Source organism: Glandiceps talaboti, chromosome 5, assembly GCF_964340395.1.
Source record: "Glandiceps talaboti chromosome 5, keGlaTala1.1, whole genome shotgun sequence".
Lineage (NCBI taxonomy): Eukaryota > Metazoa > Hemichordata > Enteropneusta > Spengelidae > Glandiceps > Glandiceps talaboti.
The window spans coordinates 1,646,323-1,655,246 of NC_135553.1; positions in this window are offsets into that span (position 1 = coordinate 1,646,323).

Consider the following 8,924-nt stretch of genomic DNA (forward strand, 5'->3'; position numbering starts at 1 on the left):
TATCAAAATTTACAGTGTATGCTGAATCAACCAATCAGATTGATCATACATTCAGAAAATCGTAGGTAAACCAATCAGATTGATCATATATTCAGAAGATTGTAGGTAAACCAATCAGATTGATCATACATTCAGAAGATTGTAGGTAAACCAATCAGGTTAGTCATACATTTGGAAGATCATAGGAGTCAACAGAGGATATTGTAGAGGAGAACTGTAGACAAATTAGCTGTGTGACTACAACTTGCCAAATGATACCAGTATAGGAGTTGAAGCATTCATACCAAAGCAAGTTGAATGTTTGTAAATGCAGTTACTGATAGAGTCTTTTTCTACAGCATCTGGCTTTCACATCACTTATATTTTTGATACTTTTGTATTTTGATTTTTTGATATAATTTCATATTTCTGAAAAGATAATGAAGGATGAATCGTATGTAGATGGACTGTAGATGTCAGCTTTTCCTTTGATCTTGCACTCTGTATCATAGGGTCAAAGGTCATTATGAAGTCAAAGTGCAAGGATCAGAATGATAAGACAGTAGAGAGAGGGTTTCTTATTTGCTCATGTTTTTTTAAACATTTCTCATAAAAGAGTCTTGACTATAAAAACTTTTTGCTGATGTTTTAAGTAATTTGTTGTGACTATGCAAACGTGAAATATGTATAATTGTAAAGTTGATGTTGTTTTTAGCAGACCTATTTATCATGTTGTCTATTACTGTATACATATAATACAATGCAATTTGATTTCTATTTTTCATACTTGGTCACTTTTTGCCATTATTTTTTCACTGTTCTCAGTCTATGTGGTATATCAAAATGAAAGCCAATCTTTACAGATCTCCAAAATGACTTTTTTGAAAAGAAAACATGACTTTAGTTTTAGTAAATGCACCTAACATACAAGATGAAAAAGTATGTACTGTTACTAAATAAATATACCATGACTGGAAATGCTTTTCCATTTAATGCCATATTGTTTTGTAATATATTTTAAAAGCTAACAAAAGTGTGAATTCATTGATGTTTCCGAATGAAAATCAAAACAAACTTTTGTATAAATGAACTGAGATAGGTAAAGTTGTGTTTGAATGATATTGGACATGTAAAGTCAATAATGATTGAAATGGTGCACTTAAGAATACTAGAACTTAGGACACCAGGTTAGCTTATATTTGCCTTTGCTAGGACACCAGTTGTGTGTTGCAGGATATGGTACATAGGTGATAAACTCTACCTAAGTTCCTCTGTCTCTTTACAAAATGAGGATAGTTATCCAGAAGCTAATTAGCTAGGAATAATAACCAAGCTCCTCTGCTGTGTTACCAGAAACTATCACCACCATCATTGGCTTTCTGCTTCCAGCGGAATATTGCAAGTTTAGCTGCTATTAGTTGCAGCCATATTGGATTTGTCACTGCCATCAACAAATATAAACATAACCATGGCATTTTTACAGTCATCAGATAATCTACTACTAAATCTTTGACAAGGAATAAAATATCATTATTGTAACATTATGATCTCTGATAATAGTAAAGTGTATGTTTATGGGGAAAAAGAAATGCCATGTACGTTTACACTATTTAGTGAGACATGAAAGGTATGCCACCATCTTGTTTACACGTTGTAATTGTTACAAGTAACCAATCAGAAATCAAAAATGGCTGCCATGATGGCACTGATACTATGGCTATTGATGCACAGGAGCTTGGAACAATCACCTGACTAACAATTCTCAGGTTTGACCTTTGACCCAGTCAAACACCATATTGTCACTTTTATCAGCTTTTCTATTTATGGTGCTTTCATCACAACAGTGTTTCACATTTTTATCAATTTAATATTTTCATCATCATCTCACAGCTTGTTGAATGTTTTTCTTTTTTTACGATATTCCTTCAAAAATTTTAAAATTCCAGATTTGCAACTATTTAAATGATATAATTAGGTGTATGATAGTTAAAGAGCAAAGAGACAGACGAGATGACACTAAAAGGAATATGGAAATTCATGTGTTGATTTTGGATTTTACAGCTGTGTCTGTGTGGATATCTAATCAGTACAATAAGTATGATGAAATACACGTCGGTTGGTATTTACAAATGAAATTAATTGTTTTCAAGCACCAAAATGGTAAAGAAAAAAACATAATTTTGTAATTGTCAATTTGATATATGTATTGCAACTACCTTTAGTTATGTTATCTGTTATATGAAATAACCTAGTAACCATGCTCTGCATATAGCCCACAATTATGCCTTTGTTCAATAAAATGATTCCAGTTTCAGACCAAAAACACTCTTGATAGGATATAGAGTTGACTGTAATGTAGAGTTGACTGTATGTAGAGTTGATGTATGTAGAGTTGACTATGTAGAGTTGACTGTATGTAGTTGACTATGTAGAGTTGACTATGTAGAGTTGACTATATAGAGTTGACTGTAGAGTTGACTATGTAGAGTTGACTATGTAGAGTTGACTGTAGAGTTGACTATGTAGAGTTGACTGTATGTAGAGTTGACTGTAGAGTTGACTGTATATAGAGTTGACTGTATGTAGAGTTGACTATGTAGAGTTGACTGTAGAGTTGACTGTATGTAGAGTTGACTATGTAGAGTTGACTGTATGAAGAGCTGACTATGTAGAGTTGACTGTATGTAGAGTTGACTGTAGAGTTGACTGTATGTAGAGTTGAATATGTAGAGTTGACTGTATGTAGAGTTGACTGTGTAGAGTTGACTATGTAGAGTTGACTATGTAGAGCTTGCTTACTAGGTTTTCACTCATGTATTAAAGTAGCCACATGGATCAAGATAGGGTAGTTATTTTTGATTTTTTATCATGACATCCTACTTCAAGAATTCAATGTATCAAGCCACACTAACCGAGTCTGTGTTTGTAACTCAATACAATGTATAAAGCTAATAACTTGTTTCAGATGTTTGTTCTTGTACTTTTCACATTTATTAATCTTTTGCAATTTATTGAGTTACAAACAAGGACTTGCCATATGTTGTTTCATGTTGATTTTTCAATTAGGAAGCCATGATAAAATTGTTTTATGAATTAAAAATCCAAAATAAATACCCAATCCTCACCCATATGGCCACTTTGACAAATATGTAAATCAAGTGTAAATTGACAATGCCTCATTTGTGAAGTATTTTGGTACCTCTTATTAAATTATCAGAACAAAGAGAACGCTGATACACAATAGACCCTCCACAAGTCATGCCTTGGTTAGTTGCTATGCCAACCAACCCACAGATTATTGCTCCAAGAAATTCTTTTGTTTTTATTTGATTTTAGGAAGTTCTTGCTTTGGGGATTTATCAGTTTATGCACACATATCATAAAGTTGACGGTGCTTGCAATTGCTGTATGTAAAAGTATGTTACATAGAGATGACAATTTTTGACATAAAAGTTTGTGTGAAATATACATTCACAAAGTTGTTAGATAGTCAAAGTATGTGTGACATATATACCCAAAGGTTGTGTTATGTACATAGCCAAAATATGTGTCACATAATATGTAAGTATGTGTTTCACACATTGACAAAGCAGTTACATAGTCAAAGTATGTGTGACATACATACCCAAAGTATGTGTTACATACCCAAAGGTTGTGTTATGTACATAGCCAAAATATGTGTCACATAATATGTAAGTATGTGTTTCACACATTAACAAAGCAGTTACATAGCCAAAGTATGTGTGACATACATACCCAAAGAATTGTTACATAGACAGTTGTAAAAGTAGCATGAGAAAGTATACACATTATTATGACCACCATATTGCAATGTTTCTTACAATATGACTTCATGAAAGAATGAATGAATGAATGAATGAATGCCATTTAGGTTTAACATGAGGGTCTATTGTCTATCATTTTTATATCAGTGAATATACTCTATTCTATTTATTGGTATTGCTTTTTAATGATTACTCTCGTGTCAACACTATCTCAGAACTGTAAAGTAGATATTTTCAATCTTTTTTTTTTAAGTTGTGCAACAAATGACTTGAGAGGTCACTTGAGAGCAGTATATCTGTTTTATGTGTATATACTCCCAGTGATTTCAATGGAGATGGCAAATTAATATATTGGTCTGTATATAGTTATTTATTCATATGGATTCCGCCGACAAAGTATTTCAAATATCTTCAGTGTAGAAAACTAAGTATTTCTGAATGGAATCAGGGCAAATTAAATGCACAACTATTTGTATTCTGCCCTGGAGCCTAAAAAAAAATCACTGCCAAATCACTACAATTTTCAGTTAAATGTTGATTACAAAATGTACTCTCTCCTGTTGAAATATTTACCTAAATCCTTTGATAGTTATGTGTAATTCATGGATTGTATACAGTTGGTCAAGTGGAATCTATAGGTCAAAGGTTATAGGTAGTAGAATTATATTAATATATTCCTCTTTCCCGTTGTACATTTAAACCCACGACTGACATCAAACATTTGATACAGTTATGTGGTACAATTTAAGATAACCTTTAGAAAGTAAGATTCTAGATGTATAATCCCATTATATCCTATGTGTCTGTACATTTGTATTTGCATATCCATGCATATTGTGTTTCAGGGAATGTCAAGTCATAGATCCTATACAAAGGTTTATGGTCAAGTGTATGATCCTGATTTTGTTCAACCAAAGTTTTACAGAGTTATGATCTAACAACTTATTTTGTGATGTTGATGGAATCAAACACACTGTGATTTCTTGGGTTCAGTTGAACGCCTATTTAACAGAAAGCAAATAAATCTTCATCTTTGTTCTAAATATGTGGGCACCATGACAAGTTTTTGGGGTTTTTTCAGTTACAAATTGTATGCAAGCATCTCCATACCATACTCACCGGTCAGCCCAATTTAGCTTCTGTGTAGTCTGGATGTGGTGTGAGTGAAGGTATAAATCATATTGATACTGTATAGGAACTAGACTAGCTTCTGAGGAAATGCTGTAGAAAAAATCTCATTGCCATGATGTTTGAAAATGAGTTGATTGTGGAATCATACCTCCATGCAATAAAGAACACACAAGTAAAGAAATACTACTAGGATGTGATAGGGTTTAAATGAAAAAAGGAAAACACTTGTATCTCCAACGTCATGACTAGATCATAATGTAACTGTTCCTACATTGATGTTGTCCATGTTTAGCCATCTTGGTGCAAAGATTTGTCTCTACCGTTTATCTTTAGATGGCGTTTGGGGGCCTTCGAGGAGAGCGCCATCTACGATGAGGTTGGGTAACAGATTGAAGTTGAAAATGATTGGACAACATGTTGAGATATTGTCAATAAACATTGCACAAAGATCATTGGATCGGGTCACCAGCTGCTTTAGATAAAAAGTAGATTAATCTTGATTGTTCTGATAGCCCATTATGTGTAAGGACCTCACTGAGAGTGGCATTGACAGCCTGATTGGGGACATTGACAGTTTGGGTGACTTCACGAGTAAGACTATACATTTGGTGCATACCTTCATGTCGATCTTCTTCATCTCCAGTGATGTAACCTGTGAGGGAGATGGGTAATACCTCTATCTCCGGCCAAATGACTACACTCAAAACGGTTGTTACAAATAAAACACATTCTTGTCTTTTGTCGAGATGAATACCGGCCCATTCAACTTACAACCTATGTAACTTTTTGCTGCCTAAGCTTGCTCCTGCAATCGTAGTTATCAGCACAGAGGGCGCTCACATGTTCTCTTACCTATCAACCGGTCCGATGGGAAATGGAATGCTGGTTTATAATGGAATCAACGCATATGCCAAAGTCAACATTAGTACGTCCGAAAGAGGCACTTCTGGCTCCCAATCTATTGCGCTCATCAACAACAGCCAAAGAATAGAATAAGGAGTAGAAAGTCAAAAGAAACCATTGAAAGGGCGTATTGAAATATTTATTTTTTAAATAAGGACGTCGACCACATTTTCAAAATTAACTTAGCCCCCCCCCCATCATGTTGTTTGATGTATTACTCACAACGTGTAAAATATTCATAGTCATATTATAATATTCTGTACAGCATATTAATATCGATTTTACGTCATTACGTCATTATTTATATCTAACATTAAATAATTCATTCAAATTTATTGAGCCTATGCCGCTACCCTTCTAAAATTATATTATTCAAATCTTTGATTGTTAGGACGGCAAATGAATGAACGAACGTAAACACAAATGGATAATTCAAACATTGTTTTGGTTTAATAGAAGAGATAAGATGATTGTTGGGATGTTATATAAGTCACACTGAACTTTAAAAGAAAACAAACCGTCTCCTTTGCTGTAATTTACAGCCATTCAATGATACTCTAGTTTGCTTTCTTATAGTGCACATGGTGTACGCATGCGTAGATAGAAATAGAGGAGGGTACCGAAGAGGGGAAATAAACTGATCTTTTTGTTGTACCGTAACTTGTGATAAAAAATTCTAGTAGAGTTGTTTTTCAAAGTAACCTCTCTTTATACACACACACACACACACACACACACACACACAAACACACACTCATACACACACACATACATACATACATACATACATACATACATACATACATACATACATACATACATACATACATACATACATACATACATACATACACACATACATACATACATACATACATATCAACTTCTTTTATTTCCAACTTACATGAAAATAGCATGTACAGGTAAAGTATTTACATAATTCCTTTATAGAATACACACACGATACCTTGCAGGAAATCATAGTGACTAGTGAACGAGTTTCTCTTGGTCACCTATGACAAACGTTCACGTGATATCTGGTTGTTATAGTACCTACATCTCAAATCTCCAAATTTTGTAAGAACCTATTATTGAGCTTACACTACAATATTTGGTGATGGATTTGGAATTCCTTCTATTTAAACCAGCTTTGATCAAACCACTTGTGACTTCAACTTATGATGTACATTTCCGAGACTTCCTATGACAATAACTGTTATTTCTGAACGAAAGCCTGTAGTGTTTATTTCTAGTGAGATTGGAAAATATTTGTAGAACTTCTTCTGAAAACACAATGAAATATGTACATCAAAGGGTACGGACACTTCAACTAATATTGCATGTTTGTTCTGTTTATCGATGATAGTAATGTCATGTATTCGGAAAGCTATACCTGTACACGACGATGATTGTCCGAATTTTGCATGATATGTTATCAACAATACCGGTAACATAGCAAAGCAGTCTAAAGTTAACTGGCCAAAGTCAATTTGGGTAAATCTGCATGAAATGTGCAAGCGTCAGCACATCTCCTTGATTAAAGGAGACGATAAATACCTCTACGAAATGGCAGTAGACGATGAAGTGTCAATAACCTTCGATTCGCCAGACAAATTCTACACAACATTTAAACAGCAGCTGCTGCAGCAATATCAATCCGAGTTTAAGGCGAAATCTTCACAGGGAAGAGTGACTCGAGAGGCAGGGAAAGTAAACCATGGTGTATCGTCCACTTACCTCAACAATCACAAGATTGACGATAATCTGAGATCATTTGCGAGAGGTCGTTTACAGCTCCTACAGTGCGAAAGTCTCATGACCCTGTACTATCCAGAGTCGTACACTAAATCATGTAAAATATGCAATCATTCCACTGAAACAGTATCACACATTTTGAATGGTTGTACGAAATTCCAGAAACTATACCAACAAAGACACAATAAAATAGTTGATTTAATCTTCGGTAAAATCGCGAACAGTAATCCTGGCAAGGAGACATTTAAAGACACTGTTTTAAAACCTGAAATGTTTGATGCCCATATGAGAACTTTTGAACATCAGCATAAACGACCAGACATTACTATCATCGATAAACACAACAAACATGCAATATTAGTTGAAGTGTTCGTACGTACGTACGTACGTACGTACGTACGTACGTACGTACATACATACATACATACATACATACATACATGCATGCATGCATGCATGCATGCACGCACGCACGTACGCACGCACGCACGCACACGCACACTACATATGCCAAAATAACCCCCCCCCCTCCCCAGTTAAAATGACTGGCCCTTAGCTAACAGCCTACACTTCTGGTTCGTTACTACTTGTCTCCTGCCATGTATCTCTTCTCCTTATATTCATCCACTTGTCAGAGTAGATCACAACTCTATTTCCGTAAATGTAATTGTTTTCGACATGCGGACAGGGGCCTGATTATTTGAACACGAGTTTACTAAATAATCAAGATTACATAGTTACCAAATGTAATTGTAAAGGAGTCCCACAATGAATTTGACAAAAGACTGTTACCGTAAATAATACAAGTAAAATCATCTTTCAAGTGTACAAAAATAAAAATATAAAGCAAAGAGAAGAAATGGAAGGAGACGTTTAAGATAGTAGGCATGTATAGAATTAGAAAACTATGTATACAGTCAAGTGAGTCCACTGATTTTAATGTAGAAGAAATCACATCAAATCTATATACATAAGATTTGTGGATTACGGGTAAGCATAGTGATTGCAAAGTGAGTAACTTGATAGGTACATAAGTACAAAATACCAGCTGAGATGCCGCAGACGATGTATTCACTACAGTTGTTACATTTATGCTGTACAATGCCTTTACCAATCTCAACAACTGAACGTTTGAACTGACAAGTGTTTGAATTTTGAACAGCTTAGCTAATAGAAATGTATTTAGAAATATATTCAGAGCGTCTCAGTGACGCCCCCCCCCCTTTTTTTTTTTTACAAATATAGAAAGATATAGTATCATAGATATAGGTCATTGATACTATGTTGTTACGTCATCATACTATGTGGTTACGTCATCATACTATGTTGTTACGTCATCATACTATGTGGTTACGTCATCGTTTATTCCCT